At 38.5% G+C, this 20,160-nt stretch overlaps 1 pseudogene; it reads right to left on the minus strand.

Moving 5' to 3' along the window:
• Nucleotides 1-5,434: 5,434 nt before the first annotated feature.
• LOC118014397 lies at nucleotides 5,435-5,964 on the minus strand (annotated as a pseudogene).
• Nucleotides 5,965-20,160: the final 14,196 nt, after the last annotated feature.

Below are 20,160 nucleotides of genomic sequence, written 5' to 3' on the forward strand. Positions count from 1 at the left end.
TGCATTGAATGTGTAGATTGCTCTAGGTAGCATTGACATCTTCACAATATTTGTTCTTCCAATCCATGAGCATGGAACGTTTTTCCATTTCTTTGTGTCTTCCTCAATTTCTTTCATGAATATTTTATAGTTTTCTGAGTACAGATCCTTTGTCTCTTTGGTTAGATTTATTCCTAGGTATCTTATGGTTTTGGGTGCAATTGTAAATGGGATCGACTCCTTAATTTCTCTTTCTTCTGTCTTGTTGTTGGTGTATAGGAATGCCACTGACTTCTGTGCATTGATTTTATATCCTGCCACTTTGCTGAATTCCTGTATGAGCTCTAGCAGTTTTGGGGTGGAGTCTTTTGGGTTTTCCACATAAAGTATCATATCATCTGCAAAGAGTGAGAGTTTGACTTCTTCTTTGCCAATTTGGATGCCTTTGATTTCTTTTTGTTGTCTGATTGCTGTGGCTAGGACTTCCAATACTATGTTGAATAGCAGTGGTGATAGTGGACATCCCTGCCGCGTTCCTGACCTTAGTGGGAAAGCTCTCAGTTTTTCCCCATTGAGAATAATATTTGCTGTAGGTTTTTCATAGATGGCTTTTATGATATTGAGGTATGTACCCTCTATCCCTATACTCTGAAGAGTTTTGATCAAGAAAGGATGCTGTACTTTGTCAAAAGCTTTTTCTGCATCTATTGAGAGGATCATATGATTCTTGTTCTTTCTTTTGTTAATGTACTGTATCACATTGATTGATTTGCAGATGTTGAACCAACCTTGCAGCCCAGGGATAAATCCCACTTGGTCATGGTGAATAATCCTTTTAATGTACTGTTGGATCCTATTGGCTAGTATTTTGGTGAGAATTTTTGCATCCATGTTCATCAGGGATATTGGTCTGTAATTCTCCTTTTTGATGGGGTCTTTGTCTGGTTTTGGGATCAAGGTAATGCTGGCCTCATAAAATGAGTTTGGAAGTTTTCCTTCCGTTTCTATTTTTTGGAACAGTTTCAGAAGAATAGGTATTAATTCTTCTTGAAATGTGTGGTAGAATTCCCCTGGGAAGCCATCTGGCCCTGGGCTTTTGTTTTTTGGGAGATTTTTGATGACTGCTTCAATTTCCTTAGTGGTTATAGGTCTGTTCAGGTTTTCTATTTCATCCTGGTTCAGTTTTGGTAGTTGATACATCTCTAGGAATGCATCCATCTCTTCCAGGTTATCTAATTTGCTGGCATAGAGTTGCTCATAATATGTTCTTATAATTGTTTGTATTTCTTTGGTGTTGGTTGTGATCTCTCCTCTTTCATTCATGATTTTGTTGATTTGGGTCATTTCTCTTCTCTTTTTGATAAGTCTGGCCAGGGGTTTATCAATCTTGTTAATTCTTTCAAAGAACCAGCTCCTAGTTTCGTTGATCTGTTCTACTGTTCTTTTAGTTTCTGTTTCATTGATTTCTGCTCTGATCTTTATTATTTCTCTTCTCCTGCTGGGTTTAGGCTTTCTTTGCTGTTCTTTCTCCAGCTCCTTTAGGTGGAGGGTTAGGTTGTGTACTTGAGACCTTTCTTGTTTCTTGAGAAAGGCTTGTATTGCTATATACTTTCCTCTTAGGACTGCCTTTGCTGCATCCCAAAGATTTTGAACAGTTGTGTTTTCATTTTCATTGGTTTCCATGTATTTTTTTAATTCTTCTTTAATTTCCTGGTTGACCCATTCATTCTTCAGTAGGATGCTCTTTAGCCTCCATGTATTTGAGTTCTTTCCGACTTTCCTCTTGTGATTGAGTTCTAGTTTCAAAGCATTGTGGTCTGAAAATAGGCAGGGAATGATCCCAATCTTTTGGTACCGGTTGAGACCTGATTTATGACCTAGGATGTGATCTATTCTGGAGAATGTTCCATGGGCACTAGAGAAGAATGTGTATTCCGTTGCTTTGGGGTGGAATGTTCTGAATATGTCTGTGAAGTCCATTTGGTCCAGTGTGTCATTTAAAGTCTTTATTTCCTTGTTGATCTTTTGCTTAGACGATCTGTCCATTTCAGTGAGGGGGATGTTAAAGTCCCCCACTATTATTGTATTGTTGTCAATGTGTTTCTTTGCTTTTGTTATTAATTGCCTTATATAATTGGCTGCTCCCATGTTAGGGGCATAGATATTTACAATTGTTAGATCTTCTTGTTGGATAGATCCTTTAAGTATGATATAGTGTCCTTCCTCATCTCTTATTACAGTCTTTGGTTTAAAATCTAATTTGTCTGATATAAGGATTGCCACCCCAGCTTTCTTTTGATGTCCATTAGCATGGTAAATGGTTTTCCACCCCCTCACCTTCAATCTGGGGGTGTCTTTGGGTCTAAAATGAGTCTCTTGCAGACAGCATATCGATGGGTCTTGTTTTTTAATCCAGTCTGTTAGCCTGTGTCTTTTGATTGGGGCATTTAGCCCATTTACATTCAAGGTAACTATTGAAAGATAGGAATTTAGTGCCATTGTATTGCCTGTAAGGTGACTGTTACCGTATATTGTCTGTGTTCCTTTCTGGTCTATGTTGCTTTTAGGGTCTCTCTTTGCTTAGAGGACCCCTTTCAAGATTTCCTGTAGGGCTGGTTTTGTGTTTGCAAATTCCTTTAGTTTTTGTTTGTCCTGGAAGCTTTTTATCTCTCCTTCAATTTTCAATGACAGCCTAGCTGGATAGAGTATTCTTGGCTGCATATTTTTCTCATTTAGTGCTCTGAATATATCCTGCCAGTCCTTTCTGGCCTGCCAGGTCTCTGTGGATAGGTCTGTTGCCAATCTAATGTTTCTACCATTGTAGGTTACATATCTCTTCTCCCGAGCTGCTTTCAGGATTTTCTCTTTGTCTATGAGACTCGTAAGTTTTACTATTAGATGTTGGGGAGTTGACCTATTTTTATTGATTTTGAGAGGGGTTCTCTGTGCTTCCTGGATTTTCATGCCTGTTTCTTTCCCCAAATTAGGGAAGTTCTCTGCTATAATTTGCTCCATTATACCTTCTGCCCCTCTCTCTCTTTCTTCTTCTTCTGGGATCCCAATTATTCTAATGTTGTTTCGTCTTATGGTATCGCTTATCTCTCGAATTCTGCCCTCATGATCCAGTAGTTGTTTATCTCTCTTTTTCTCAGCTTCTTTATTTTCCAGCATTTCATCTTCTATATTACTGATTCTCTCTTCTGCCTCATTTATTCTAGCAGTTAGCGCCCCCATTTTTGATTGCACCTCATTAATAGCCTTTTTGATTTCTACTTGGTTGGATTTTAGCTCTTTTACTTCTCCAGAAAGAGTTTCTCTAATAACTTCCATATTTTTTTCAAGCCCAGCTAGTATCTTTAAAGTGATGATTCTGAACTCTAGAACTGACATCGTACTAATGTCCGTATTGAGTAGGTCCCTGGCAGTCGGTACTGCCTCTTGTTCTTTTTGTTGAGGTGATTTTTTCCGTCTTGTCATTTTATGCAGAGGAGAATAGATTAATGAGAGAACAAAATGCTAGCAGAGTAACCACGTCCCCAGAAAATATACTCTAAACAAATCAGAAAAGACCTTCCAGAAAGTGGTCGTTTTTCTGATGAGAGAGTTGTTGCTCTTCTTTTCTTTGATCTCCTGTTGGGTTTGTAGGTGTTCAGAATGGTTTGATCCCTATCCAGCTGAATTCCTGAGACCAGACGAAATCCAGGTCTCCTACTCCTCCGCCATCTTGCTCTGCCCCTTCAGATTGTTCATTCTTACGGCACAATTTCAGGAATATTAAGACCTCTTTAGCTTTTATCTATGCCATGTACCTAGATAGTGTGTGTATACAGCTAAAACCTGCTGGTATTTTCATGTGCGTGGCTTGGGCTCTTCTCTATCCTGTAGAATTGCTTATTTGAATCTAAGTGCAGTTTCTCATTTATTCTTAGGTATGATGTTTTTGATGAGGAATAATTTAGACATAGTAATAAGCACTAATCTAAATTTTTGTATATATAAATGCCCATCTAACCACCACTCAGGTCAGCATATAGAATTTTTCCAGAATTCTAAGAAGTTTTCTCATGCCCTCTCACAGCCAACAGCTCCCCAATTGTAATCACTACTCCGGCTTCTATTACCATGAATTAATTTTGCCTGATTGAACTTCATATAAATGGAATTGTGCAATTTCAATTCTCACCTTGGTGTCTGTGAGATTTATTTATATTGTTGAATAAGGTAGAAGCTTACTCTTTTTATTGTTATGTAACTTCCCATAGTATAAATTATACCACAATTTACCTATCTAGTCAACTGTTTGGTTTTTTGAATAAAGCTACCATGACAATTATAGTACATGTCTTTTGGAAGATATAAGTACTCATACCTGTTGATTATATACCTAGGGGTAAAACTGATGGGTCCTAGGATATATAGCTGTTTTGCTTAATACATACTGCCAAACAGTTTCCTCAACTGGAGGTACCAGTTTATGCTCTCATTAGTAATGTATAGAGTTCCAGTTTTCTGTATCTTCTTCAGCACTAGTTACCATAAAGTCCTTTAAGTTTTAGTCATTTTAAAGAGGTATAAGGTATTATCTCACTCTTTTTTTTACTATTGTTTGACTTCGCATTTAAAAAAATTTTTTTTAATTTTTAATTTTTTAAAGATTTTATTTATTTATTAGAGAGAGATACAGCGAGAGAGGGAACACAAGCAGGGGGAGTGGGAGAGGGAGAAGCAGGCTTCCCGCCGAGCGGAGAGCCCGATGCGGGGCTCGATCCCAGGACCCTGGGATCATGACCTGAGCCGAAGGCAGATGCTTAACGACTGAGCCACCCAGGCACCCCACTTTGCATTTTTCTGATGACTGATTATCCATATAGTTTTTATGTAAAATTAATTGCATGATTTATCTCTATTGAATTCATTTTGGATTGCTCCTTGGTTATCCCATGAATTCACTACTCCTTCTAGCTATTTCCTACCCACTCATTTATTTATGTCATTTTTATCCTCCAAGTCTCCATAACACAGGATGTGGACAAAATGTGGTATCAAGCCCCTCTAAGTTGATGTCAGTGCTTTGACTGGCATCCTTGGGTAAGCCATTCAGCCAGTTCTGAAATCAACCTAACTATATGATTACCAGCTCACATTTCACCATGCTTTCAATAAAGTTATCTAGAAATACTAAAATTCAGATCCTTGCATGCCTATAATATTCTTCTGATCTATCAGTCTCGTTGGTACGCCTATCAAAAAATGAAGTTAGTTTAAGTTGGTATTCTTTGTGAATCCAAAATGGCCCCCATTAATCATTTATTCCTTCTCTATGAGCCCACAGATCATCCTTTTGATTTCCTAAAGGTGTATCTTTCACTTTATAAATGTAGGACAGCATTTGCAACTTCTGTTTTTTATAGTTCTGTTGTTTTATTAACACAAATATGATGTGCACATAAGCTGTCTATTTATTTTCTTCGCTGCATAGCCTGGCATTGGGACTGGTGACTCCGATGGCCAGCTGGGCTGCTTTTTCCACAATGGCTTTGTGGTTCTTGGAGGAGACATTCTGAGCAATCTCTGCACAGTAAGATTTGTTGCACATCAGCAGCACTTCAAGCTCCTTGACGTTGTAGACAAGGAACTTCCGGAAGACACTGAGCACTATGTGCTTTGTTTTCTTGTTGCTCCCATAACCAGTGTTGGGTGTCAAGATCTGGCCCTTGAATCTTCTGTGCACCCTATTGTCAATGCTTCTGGGTTTCCGTCAGTTGCACTTAATTTTGACATATTGGTTGGAGTGGTGCCGGATGAACTTCTTGGTCCTCTTTTTAACAATCTTGAACTTCACCAGAGGTCTGAGGGTGGCCATGATGCTGAGTAGGAGACAGCTGCCACCTCTGCAGGTGGCATGGAAGAAGAGAGAACATTTGCAACTTCTTACTTGAAGCAGAAGTATGGTTTACAATGGTCTCCTGGTTTAATTTGATTGCTGTGTTTAAACTGATTTTCTTTTTTATGAATGGAATCCTTACTTAAAGATTTTAAGATAGTTCATGAGTTGACAACTATACAATAAATATTTTTGGGGGAGGATGAGCATTAAGAAGTATTTTACAATGTAAGTAATCACTCACTAATTAATCTCTAAACTTGGATTTCTAATTATCTGATTTTCCTAGTCACATGGACACTAACAGTTTACTTTTGCAAATGGGCAGAATGATGAAAATGATCGATAGTGGGAAAGACTTTAAAAGAAAGAAGAAACTAATTCAAAACTACAGACCACTGGAGATCATTTAATGAATTTAACTTGGTCTATTAAGTAGGAGCTCAATGGGCTTAAAAAGATAGTCAACTTTCAAAGTGTCTCAGGCATTAAGAGAATCTGGTTTAGCTTTGAGAAATCTAGAAGCAACAACAGAAATAACCAATCTATATGATAGGACTAGTTGCTGGTTATATTTCTTTGCGCTTTAAGCAGGAAAAGTAAACATTTCATGGAACATATCCAGTTGGCTAGAATAGCTGCCCTAATCAACTAAAGATTTTTTGGCCACCATAAACCCCAATTAGCCTTGTCTTTTATGCTCCTCATTATATTGTATAAATAATAAAATTGTTGAATTAAAGAGAAACTAGAGGTTATCCAGTTTAGTCTTTAAAATTTACCTATGAGGAAACTAATACTCAAGGAAGCTAAATGATTTACTTAAGTTTTACCACCCAAGGACTGTTGAAGAAGCAGACAGACGATGTTCCTGCTCTCATGAAGATCACATTTTAGTCAAAAGGGGATACAGAAGAAGCAAAGCACACGTACTTGAAGAACAAAGTAGATGGTGGTAAGTGTTAGAGAGAGTGGGATGCATTATATCAGGTGGCCAGATCCTTCCCAATTTAGTTCTCTTTCTGCTTTACCAAAGTGCTTTCTAAATGACTGTTTCAGAGAAATAGAGGAGTTAAATGACACAGTACTCTGGGTATATTGAATGTCACAAATAAAATTTATTTTCTTTCAATCAACTTATCCCCCTTTGTTTTTTAAGAAATCAAAATTCAGACAGTATTTCCAGAATAAAGATATATGTAAATGAAAAATATACTCAAGAAGATCAGAAAGTCCAGCAGTGTTGCCTAGGGCAAGTGAATCATATATTTTCATCTTCAAAACTATTTTTTCAGATATATTGATTAAAGAGAATTTTCTTTTCTCAGAGGAGTTTGATGAAATGATATGAGAGTATATGACTGATCTTGAGACTATTTCTGTAACTTTTCTAAGGAAGACTGGAAAGCTGTTCCTAGAGGCTTACTCCAATCCTAATTTTTGAATTCAAGTTGTCATGTGTAGACTTCATCTAATTTGGCTGTCCTTTACTTTCCTGTCACCAAACAGGGAAAACATTTAGCAACCAGCAATGTATTAGACTTGAGGGAGATTAAAAAGAAAAAACAAAACAAAACATCTGAGATAGGACCTTGACCCTCAGGAATGCCATACTCTAATTAAAGAGAAAAGATAATAGTACCAGGTGGTAAGAGTGTTGAGCAACTGGTACAGATAAGAGGCTTGGTAGAGATCCAGAGGAGGGAGAAATGCCTTTCTGTGGGTGGAAGGTTTCTTTGAAGGAGTTAGAAGTTGGGCTGGACTCTGGAGAATGCATGCTTTGAAAAAGAGAGCTGTGATTATAGCAGTACTTGAGGAAGATTTTCCAAATAAAGCTTTTGCAGGGAGCAGGGGCAGAGGCAGAGGCTATTACAGTTCCCCAATGACATAGATAAAAAGTCTATTGATGACTGGCAAACCTGGGTGGCTGGATGATGTGAATGGGGTAGGACAGAGCAAATGAGGAGGTGAAAGATGACTTCACAGTCTGAGTCTGGGTAATAGATGACTTCATTCATAGAACTGAGGAAGTCTGAAGGGAGAGCTGGTTTGGGGGTAAAGTGATATTTGATTGCAGGCGTATCAAGAGGTTGGCAGCAAATCTGATTTAAAATGTCCATCAGATAGTACCAGGGGCTAAGACTAAGGTAACGGTAGAGTTAAAGATTCATATGTGTGAGCTCTGGTAAATGAGAGGAGAGGATGTGGGAACTCTAAAGTGAAACATTGACCAAGAATCACTGATTCTTTTCATTGGGACATTTCTAATTGATCTCCTAGAGTTAAATGATTCCCTGGCTGCTGAAGGGAGCTGATAGTTATTGATCTGATACTTACCACACTCAACACTTGATGTTAATGACAGTAAGTTGGATAATCTATATTTGTATCTACCTAGTCCCACTCCTGCTTATTGATAGGATTAAAATATATATGCTATCTATATTCTTTATCTATATAGATATAAAGATAGATAAATAAACAAACATATGTCTATATACTTATCTATATATTTATTTATCTATGTCATGTAGTTTATCATCCAGAGCAGGATATATTTGTGGGTGAAAGGAGGGTACAGTTAAATCATGCCAGGACAACGTGTAAGCCAGGACTGACCCAGGTAAAGTAGTTAAGTATGGGCCTCCTATGTATGGAGAAAGTATAACACAATGGTGAAAGGTATAAGGTAAAAAAGAAGAGCCTCTAACGTTTTATTAGGTATGTGATCCTGAACAAACAACCTGTCTAAGCTTTGGTTTTCTCAACTGTAAAATTTAAGATAATATCTTTGTTCCTCTCTAGCTCTTTTTAACACAACAACCAGAGTGATCCGTCCAGAATGCACTCGAGTTCTGAGTACATGGGTGAAAGCAGGGAGACCAGTCAGAAAACTGTACTTTGTCCAGACCAAAGGTGATTTTAGTTTGGACCAGAGTGGTAGTAATAGACGTTATGAGAAAAGGTTAGATTCTGGATATAATTTGAAGGTAGGGCCTGTAAGATTTTTTGGTGAGAGAATGAGATGTTAAGGATGAATTTACGTTTTTTGGGCTAAGTAACTGAAAGAATAAACCCGGTATTCCTCAGGTTGGGAAGATTATGAGCAGAACAGGTTTTGGAGGAAGATCAGGAGTTCCACTTTGGAAATGTTAAGTTTGAGATGTCTATTAAACACACAAATAGAGGTATTGAGTAAGATACTGAAGTCTGTAGCTTAGGAGAGAGTTTGAACTGGAGATGTACACTTGGAAGTCATCAGGTGAAAGATATGAGACCAGATAACATCACCAAAGAGTGGTGGTAGATGGAGAAGAGGAGAAATCCAAGGGCTGAGGCCTGCACATTATGGATGAAAGAGAAGGTAAAAGAGAAGAAAGGAAGCAGCAAAGGATATTAAGAAGGAGCAGCTGGAGTGGTAGAAGGAAAACCAAAGTGCCTTGGTAGAAAACAAATTAATATTTATTAACGGGAAGAGGATGATCAACTATCTCATATACTTCTAATAGATCAAGTCAGATGAAGACTTGGAATTGATCATTGGGTTTAGCGACATGGAGTTCTTTGGGGGAGTGGCAGGTACAAAGTTTAAAATAGAAGGGTTTAAGAGAAGATGCGAGGAGAGAAATAGGTGATAGCAAACCTAGGTAACTCTTAAGATTTTCTCTAACAGGGAGAAAAGAAATGAAGTGATAAGTGGAAAGGAAAGTGAAATCAAGAGCATTTTTTCCCCAAGATGGACAATGATCAAGTAGAAAAGAGAAAAATTGAGAATATAGCAGTGAGAAATGAGATTTGTGGAGTAATGTCAAGAAGGAATAGAACTAGCACACAAATTGGAGTGGGTGGTCTTTGCTTATAACTCAGGTGGTTCACCTATAATAATAAGAGCACATATCAGTAGGTATGTGGGGGGTAATGTGAAGAGAGGTCATAGTCCCTGGCTTGTTCTGAGGATGAGCCTGGTCATTCCTCAAGTGAGTTACTGTTTGCCCAGGGGTGTAGTAGCAGAGAGCTGCATGTCCACTATGGACCTTTTAATAAGACTTGCTAATGTCTAATATATTAGTGTGAGTTTGGTGTTTCCAGTGTGTGAGACATTGAACGTCTGGGGTTTTATCTCACTTCCATATAAATTTCCCAAAGTCAAGTTATTTCTCTAAATTTCAGTTTCTTCATCTGTTGAGGAAAAGAGAGAGAGAGAGAAAGTACTTACCTCAGTCTCATTGCTCTTTCTAGAGGTGACTACTGTTATCAGCTTGGTATGTCTCTCCCTTTCAAAAACTGGCCTCTGGTGTTGTTTTTATCAGGTTAGCAAAGTAATATGTTATCACTGTAAAAGGAAAAAGAAGAAGAAAAATCAACCATTTGTTATCTCACTACACAGAGATAGATATTTTAGTGTATCTCCTACTAGTCCTTTATGCATATGTTTATAATAAACATATTTTACATAATTGTAATTTTAGTGCATGCAGTTGCCTGTCTTAAAAAAATGTAACATTATATCATAGACATTTCCCCGTATTACTGATAATTTTTTAGAAACATCTTGTTTTTAATGACAGCATATTTCTTTAGTTAGGCATGTTCCCATAATTTAGTTAACCATTCACTATAATCTAGCTGTGTTTGAGGGACGAGATAAGCCCAGGGTCCCCCTACTACTCTGCCATCTTAACTCCCTTGGACAACCATTTACTATAATATTGAAAATTTCCAATGTTATTGAAATTATAAATAATGTTGGGATAAATTATCTCTTTTATAAGGTGAGAATATTTCTTTCTCTCTTAAATAATATGTATCTTCCTTTATTGACCCCACTGAGTTTTTTTGTAGGGAGAGAGACTAGGTACCATGTTAATTATTGAATCTGATCATCTGAGTAAGTGCCTCACATCTACTGAGCCATTTATATCAAAGGAATAATGGTGGGGACGATAATAATGAACATGCATCTTTGGTTACTTATTAATGCCATCTGCATGGTAAAACATTAATGAGCTTACACTTTTGACCTGTGAAAAGTTCTTTTTTTTTTTTTAAGATTTTATTTATTTATTTGAGAGAGAGAATGAGACACAGAGAGAGAACATGAGAGGGGGGAGAATCAGAGGGAGAAGCAGACTCCCTGCCGAGCAGGGAGTCCGATGCGGGACTCGATCCCGAGACTCCAGGATCATGACCTGAGCTGAAGGCAGTCGCTTAACCAACTGAGCCACCCAGGCGCCCCGAAAAGTTCTTTTAATTAGAGTTCTTTTCTTTGACTTTTTGCTGTTTGATTCTACCAGACTGCTGGATCCTTTGAACATATTGTCCATTGTTTGGAGTACTAAATGAGCTCTTTGGTTTTGAACTGATTTAAACATGATGATAGAAAAACAATGATTAAAAACAAATACCCCTCTAAACTTTGGACATTGCACTGAATATAGAATGAGTGATATAGGAATTAAGAGTTCCCACAGTCTATTTTATTAATAAAAAAAAATCACAAAACTTTTGAATAATAGAAAAATCACTCAGGATTAAAATGAAAACAAAAACATAAAAATGATCCACCTAAATAGTAATCAAATAAATAAAAATAACTACTAAAATTAGATAACCTACAAATCTATGAAATTAACAAAGATTTTTAAAAATGAAATATCCAGTTTTGTCAAGAATACAGAAAAATAAGTATTCAAAAAAGCTTATTGGCCAGTGAGCATGTAAACTGATTCCATTTGGTCCACTTGGAAATAAACATTAATGCCTTAAAATCTGCTTTTCTTTGAGCCAGAATTTATACTTAGAGAAATGTATCCTAAATAAATAATTATTACTGTGGATTCTGGTAGAATTTAACAACAAAAGTGTCCATTCAGCATTTTAATACTAAGAAATAAAAAGAAATAGTCTCAATATTAATTTATTCAATACATATTTATTGAGTCCTAGTATATGCCAAATTCCATCATTCCTCAGAATCTTTGGGTACAATGGTGAACAAGGTATGGTTTTTCCCATCAAATACCTATAGCCCAGATGATACATCCATTCCGTGGAATTCTAGGCATGCATTAAGAATGATGCTGTATACTCTGGAAAATAGTATGGAGGTTCCTCAAAAAGTTGAAAATAGAGCTACACTATGACCCAGCAATTGCACATTTACCCCAAAGATACAGATGTAGTAATCCGAAGGGGCACATGCACCCCCAATATTTATAGCAGCAATGTCCACAATAGCCAAACTATGGAAAGAGCCAAGATGTCCATCGACAGATGAATGGATAAAGATGTGGTGTATATATATATATATATATATATATATACACACAATGGAATATTATGCAACCATCAAAAAATGAAATCTTGCCGTTTGCAATGACGTAGATGGAACTAGAGGGTATTATGCTAAGCAAAATAAATCAGAGACAGACAAGTATCATATGATCTCACTGATATGTGGAATTTGAGAAACAAGGCAGAGGATCATAGGGGAAGGGAGGAAAAAAATGAAACAAGACGAAACCAGAGAGGGGGACAAACCATAAGAGACTCTTAAGCTCAGGAAACAAACTGAGGGTTGCTGGAGGGGAGGGGGGGTGGGAGCGATGGGGTGGCTGGGTGATGGACATTGGGGAGGGTATGTGCTATGGTGAGCGCTGTGAATTGTGTAAGACTGATGAATCATAGAACTGTACCCCTGAAACAAATAATACATTATATGTTAATAATAAAAGTAAATAAATAAATAAAAGAAAAAAAGAAAGAAAAAAAGAAAGAAAAAAAAAAAACCAGAATGATGCTGTAGACTTCTGCTTCAGCCAGGATGGAGTTACAGGGTTTGGATTTACTGTACTACGTTAACTGAAAAGTACCAGAGAAATTATATAAAGTGATGGTTTTCAGGCATCGGACAATAGGCAGTGTAGGACTGACAGAAAGGAAATAAACCAGATGAGTACTAAGATTATACCAGGTTATTATCTAGAGGAAATGAGATGGGGGTGGGGGGTGGGGACAGGGGAAGTCTCTGCTAGTCTTGCTGAATTGAAGAGATGGAAATCAAAGTTTGGGGAAGTCAAGCCTGTCAGAATTTTTAGAGTGGACTATTAAGGAGAAAGGACTCTAAAAAGAGAGAACTCCACAGATCTCTAGAGGGATCCCCTTGAATCTTTGAGTATTGATCTGTGTACATGTGAGAGTAAACTGAGGCCAGGGAAGTAACTGTAGAAGGAGGAGTAGAACAAAATTCGGGGCACACAGGGTTGGTAAATATTCATGTTTCTACTAGCTAGAGCACAAAGATTTCACAGAGCAGAATACTAGGAAAGTTATCACTTTAATAATGGAGATAAATTGGACTTGATTAAAGGCTGCTCTGGACCTTCTCTAACAAAGCTTAAAAGCAAGACTCAGAAGATTGCAGCTGGTTGCAAATAATTGTACATCAGAACAAAAATCCAACAACCAGTGATGTAAAGTTTACTCTTCCTGTCAATCAATAAAAAATTATTGGTCATGCAAAGAAGTAGGAATATACAACCCACAGTAAGGATAAAAACCAGCCAATAGAAAGAAATTCAGAAATGACAAAGTGCAGGAACCAGCAAAAAGAGGACATCAAAACAACTACTATAACTATATTTGATATGTTCAAAGAGGTAAAGGAAAACATGATGATGAGAGGAACTTAAGATATAAGACATTTAGAGATGCGAAATAAAATATTAGAAATGACAAATTCATTGGATTAGATTAGCAAATTAGACACTATAGAAGAAGAGAACAATTTGAAGATACAGCAATACAAACTATCCAAAATGAAGCCATGATAAAACAAATTTGTAAGGGAAAAAAGCATTAGTGATGTGTGAGCCAAAAGAAGGCAGTCTAACACGTGTTACTAGAAATACGGAATCCTAGGAAAAAGTAGGTAGAAAGAATAGAAAATAATTATTTTTGGGAATGGGCAAAAGTTCAGAAGCTGATTGCAAAGGAGAAAGTAACTTTTTTGATGATGGATTCTATATTGTGACTGAGGTGGTGGTTATACAACGTTATTCATATGTCAAAGCTCATCAATTTATACTTAAAATTGGTAAATTTTACTGTAAATTTACTTCCATAAAAAGTAAAAGTATGGTGTCCTTCCAAAAAATGATGTGAAGAAACATGAAATGGTGTTCAAGAGGTAGTATTTTTAAAAAATCTTAAACTTTTTTTTTTTTAAGATTTTATTTATTTACTCATGACAGACAGAGAGAGAGAGAGAGAGAGAGGCAGAGGGAGAAGCAGGCTCCCCGCAGAGCAGGGAGCCCGATGCAGGACTCGATCCCGGGACCCTGGGATCATGACCTGAGCCGAAGGCAGACGCTTAACCATCTGAGCCACCCAGGCGCCCCGTATTTTTTAAAAATCTTATAAAATATACTTAATTAGGGTTCCATTTTTGAAAAAAAAATGTAGAAAAAGACTTAAGTGATATATGACAAAATATTAGCAACACTAATTACTGCATAATAAAAAGTTAAAAAAGTAAATTATTGTTTGTTCTTTTTATATTTATTTTTACTTTTTATTTAATTTTTTCCCCATCAAGAACATGCATTATTGATGTACCAAAGAAAAAATTTGCCAAACATGTTTTTTATTTTAAAGATTTTATTTATTTATTTGATAGAGAGATAGAGAGAGAGCACAAGTAGGCAGAGAGGCAGGCAGAGGGAGAAGGAGAAGCAGACTCTCCACTGAGCAGGGAGCCCGACGTGGGGCTCGATCCCAGGACCCTGGGATCATGACCTGAGCCGAAGGCAGGCGCTTAACCGACTGAGCCACCCAGGCGCCCTGAAACATGTTTTGTTTTACTTCAAGAAATCTCAGAATTTGGGTGATGCTCAGCACGGCACCCGCTAATGGTTCCTGAGAGAGAGGAAAATATCAATAGTGTCCCTCTGAAATGCAAGACACCAGCATCTTTGTAGTACCTCTGTTCCCCAAATTAGTTGAGTATGGTAATTCAACGTCATGGCTTGTATAAAAGAGTATTTTTTGTAATGTGTGTTGGAAAACTAATTCGATCAGTGAAATCTGAGAAGAGAATTTATTGGCTCCTATAACTGAAAAATCTGGACTTCAGGTATAGCTGGGTCTAGAGTTTCAAGCATCAAGGTTTTCCTTCTATCTCACAGCTTTCAGCTCTGTTTTTGTTTTTGATTACTTCCTTCTTTAGTTGCCAGGTAGCCTTGATAAGTGTTAAGTTCATGTCCTGGAGTCCATGTATAGTTTTCATTTCTGCCAACATCACCACATTGCTCATGAGCTTAATCAGCAAACACTGGGGAGACAGTGGGAAGACATGGCCTGTTGATCTTGTCCAATTTCTTAGTGGGGTCTTTTGATGAACATTCATGTGGCCCACGGATATTCTCACAATCTGGGTCCATTCAGATATTTACAAACCTTTCTGCGAACTTCACCTTTAATCCTCCAATCTCCAGATATCTGAATGTCTGTCCAAACCATTAGCAGAACTCAATGCATCTGTATAGATCTAATGTCAGGTCATTGCTATTGACAAGAAAACTGGACAAGAGATCTCAAGTTTCTACTCATAGGGGGGTTTCCCTTCTTTACTGTCTGTTAGGGGCACCCTTAAATGGGTGTGAACCATTTCAGCAACTTTTTAAGCTGGTGCCCGAAAATCATGCAGAGCCTTCTCTAAACCCAGTTCTAGATTTTTCCTCTGTAGTCAGTCATTCACAGGCCACTCTCCAGAATCCTAACTATGAACTGAAGAGGGCTGGCATTAGGTCAGAGGTAGGCATGCTGGAAGTATGAACCACTTGCTCATGCAACTTACGCCTTTAGAATGTGTTTGTGCTTTGAAACCTATAGAAAAACACTTCCACTTGATAATATGCTCCAGGGTGAACTCAATTTATGATGAGGCAGATGAGATAACCCAGTCACAATGGTCATCTGATTTCTCATGATTTGACGATTAGTCTCTGTCAGAGTTCAGCAGCAAGCTGTTTTTCGCAAGGGAAATAATGACATGCAGAAAAGGGCATGACCTTCACCCAAACCCCTAGGGGCCGCCACATGACTCTTGCATTGGGATTTGCCATTGGCTCTATTCAGCATCCTTGTTTGCCTCATTTGATATTTTAAACACTTTGGATCTGATGAGTCATAAAGGCCAAGGAGCAGAGCTGCTTGAGCTATGGTTCATACGAGATAGAAAGCTCTCTACTGATTTGCGCCGCACTCAAAGTGAGCAGCTTTTAGGTCCAGTCAATGTGTCAGAGAAACACGTTAATGGGAATGTTGCCTCCCAATTCCAGAAATCTGTTGCTTTTTTTTTTTTCTGTGAGAAGGGGTAACTTTACCTGCACTTTGAGGGTGCTATCTCAACCTGTCCCAAATCAGTGGACTCCCAGAAACTTTACTGAAGTTGCAGATCCTGATACCATCTTGTTTTCTTCATTCTTTTTATATACATTGTCTTACCAAGTGTAACATGCTTCTTTTTGTCATATGGAGGATCAGTGAGATATGAGATGGTGTTATTAAGGGATCCATTGACTAGGTTTTAGCACAGATCCAGGAAATTGGCCACTGAGGGAACATGAAGATAGGGATTTTGATGTCTGCATACTGAAGAACAGAAAAAAAGAATTTTCTTGATTAATAGCTATATATCAGATCCTAAGGACCATGTTGATTTACTTAAGCAAAGTGACTACTTCCAGAAGAGCAGGTACAATTAGAGATGGTACTTGATAATGTTTATAATAATCCACTGTTTATTTTGTAAGACCCATCTTCCTGCTACAATGATCAAAAGGTAAGGTAAATGGAAATGTGATAAGAATCATGACCCTTGCATCTTTTATCTTTGATGGTGGAACTAGTTTTTATATTAGCAGTTGGGAGTTCAAAGAGTTTTTAATTGTCCATTTCTATCACTCCACAGTTCAGGGAACTAATGTGCAGATTCTGCCCACTTCTGGGTCTACCTATTCCAACCATACACTCAACTTGGAATATAATCACATGACGGCTTTATGGTTACACTGGGCCTATGAGTAGTTGGGCTTCTCTGATAATATAATCCCTAACTATGAATGGTGTATCGCAGGATGGGTCTTTAGGAATTAGCACATAGCTCATCAAGTAAAATTCAAAGTAATGGATATTTCCCTTTTTGACAAGTTATCTTGTCAAATGGCATGCTTCTCATATCTTCCATAGGAAAAGCTAGAAGGAGGATGGATGATACTTGCTTTTCCATGGTTGCAAGTCTTTTCCCCAAAGGTGCCTTTTTTTTTAAAGATTTTATTTGTTTATTTGACAGAGAGAGAGGAGTGCACACAAGCAGGAGGAGCAGCAGAGGGAGAGAGAGCAGCAGGCTCTCTGCTGAGCGCGGAGCCCAATGCGGGGCTCGATCCCAGGACCCTGAGATCATGACCTGAGCTGAAGACAGATGCTTAACCGACTGAGCCACCCAGGCGCCCCAAAAGTGCCTTTCTTTTCCTCTGTGTCTATGAAATGATCACAGAATTGGATGAGGAGAGTGGCTTATTATAGTGGCTTGAATCAGCTCTTTGTTTGCCACATCATTAATATCTAGTGGATTTTTATTGTATTCAGCCGCAGTCAGGTCAGATGATAGTTTCCAGATTGCCCCCGTTTCCTTAAGCATCTGTCACCTGTAAACATACCTGATAGAGATATCTGTGTCATTTACATTCTGTGATAGGCAGAACAATGCCTCCAAAGATGTCCACATTTAATCCCTGGAACTTGTGAATGTTACATGGCAAAGAAAAATTAATGCAGATGGAATGAATGTTGCTAATCAGCTGACCTTAAAATAGGGAGAGCCTGGATTCTCCCTGTGGACCCAATATAATTACAAGGTTTCTTAGAAGTGGGAGAGGAAGGTAGAAGGGAGGGAGTATCAGAGGAAGATGGGACAAGGGAAGAATAGTCAGAGAGCTGCAATGTTACTGGCTTTGAAGATGGAAGAAAGAAGCCTCTAAAAGCTGAGAAAGGCAAGGCAATGCATTATTCTCTAGAGACTCCAGAAAGGAATGCAACCCTGCTGATACCCTGATTTTAGGGCTTTTGACTTCCAGAAGCATAATAGAATTTTGTATTCTTTTTGTTTTTAAAGGTTTATTTTATTTATTATTTTAGAGAGAGAGAGAGCATGAGCAGGGGGAGGGGCAGAGGGAGAGAAAGAATCCTCAAGTAGACTCCCTGCTGAGTGGGGAGCCCAACACAGGTGATCCCAGGACCTGAGATCATGACCAGAGCCAAAATCAAGGGTTGGCTGCTCAACCGACTGAGCCACCCAGGCACCCCAGAATTGTGTGTTGTCTTAAGCCACAACGTTTGTGGTAACTTATTACAGCAGCAATAGAAAACTAAAGCAGAGTCCTAGTTTTAAGCACAAGAAACTAAAGGACTATTTTAAATAGTAGAAACTTACCAGAAGAGATTTATCAAGTAGCTCGCAGAACCTTCAGGAGGGCTGGAGGGCAAGCCCCAGAGGCTCCCTGTCAGAAGCCCTAACACAGTCTTCCTGCAGACATGCTTCGCCGACCTGGGGCAGCGCCCTAGGGGGTATTGTATCGTTGACAGCAACGCTGGACACCGAGCCTCAACCGCTGTTGCTAGAACTGCAGCCTCTCTGGAAATGGGATGTAGATGCTGCCATGTATCCTCCTCTCTAGAAATAGATTTGTGCAGTCTCCACTTCTTTAGGTCATTAACTTCTAATCAAAACCTGGAGTCTGTATGTCTGATTGCTCTGGCTTGGCTGTTATGTGGGCACCTTAGCTGCAAGGGAGGCTGGAAAAGTGAATATCTGGTACATTTGGCTTCTCTGATCTGCTGCCAAGGTGGTGGATTCCTCATATAAGAAGGTGATTCATATGCTGGTTACTAAAACGAATGAATACCATCCACCAGAGCACCTACAATCCCAGAAGAGGAGAGATCGTCTCTGTCTCCCAGAGTCTATCTCAATCTCTGAGAAGGATTTTGACTGGCCTGGCGTGGGTCTTTTGCTGTCTCCTGTAACCAATTATTCTTTAAGGTGAGTAGAGGTTCACTGATCTGCTGGTTTTGGTGGGGATGCTTGTGGAAAGGTGCAGATACCCAAAGGAAAAGTGGTTCTCTCATCCGAAGAAGGGGAAAAGGAAAAAAGCAATAGTATGGTGAAAAGAGCTTATGATTATAGCTAGGCCACCAGAGTTGAATCCCAGCTGTGCTGCCTGCTAGTTTGCGAAGTCATATTTACTCACACGTACCTGCAGTTTACCAGAGGAGTTAAGAGTCCTGACTCTGGTGTCAGGTTGCCTGCTCTGAGTCCAGGTCCTGTCACTTAATAGCTGTGTGATTCTGTGTTTCCATTTTCTCATTTGTAGAACAGGTATACGAATAGTACCTACTTCATAGAAGAGTTGTCATTAACACATGAGTTAATAACTATTCTCATGTAGTGAGCTTAGAATAGCACCTGGTACATAATAATAGCCGTCATTAAGTATTATTATTTTAATATAACTCAGACACATAAAGAAAGGGACTTAAAATTATTTTTATCTAGCTGATTTATCTAGCTTTCAAACTTTTATTTCTGCTAATGTGGTAGGGGTGTGGGTTGTGGGAGGGGAACTAAAAATTGCTAGTAAGAGGTAATTTAAATAGTGTCTTTTAGAAATAAATGCAATCAGTTTAAAATTGAAACTCCTTATGAAGCTGTCTCCTCTCTGTCATAGGGTCTCACTCACTCCCCTCCTCTTTCCTTCCCCAGTATGACTAGATGTAGGGACAAATTGTAGATTATCATGGTGGCAGGATAGCACTTAGGCTGTCACTTGGGTCTTCTCTGATGCTCAGTGGGTGTGGCTGGTCATATCTTGTGCCCGGGTGTCTTGAGTTGGTGGTCACGAAAGTATGGCTGGAACTGCCTGGTTTGGGGCATCAAATTGTTATATCTTCCCCTGAAGAATTTGGGTCCTGCCACAGCCTCTAGACATGAAGTCCCTGCTCACTGTGGCCATTCATCCTAACCTCCAGGGCTGCTTGGCTTCAATTTTCCTGGAATACCCAGGATTTCCATCTTTTTGCTCTCTACATATTAGGGGTGAAATACTACCCTCACCATTCCTACACTATTAGCTCGGTGTCATGTGAAATGGGATGTAAAATGCTAATCTTCTTTAAGCAGTTTGCATTTTTAAAAAGTTATTCTCTTGAGAAATAAGGAATGAGTCCCTCCATACTTG

This window comes from Mirounga leonina, unplaced genomic scaffold (genome assembly GCF_011800145.1).
Source record: "Mirounga leonina isolate KUSES-001 unplaced genomic scaffold, KU_Mleo_1.0 Mir_154, whole genome shotgun sequence".
Lineage (NCBI taxonomy): Eukaryota > Metazoa > Chordata > Mammalia > Carnivora > Phocidae > Mirounga > Mirounga leonina.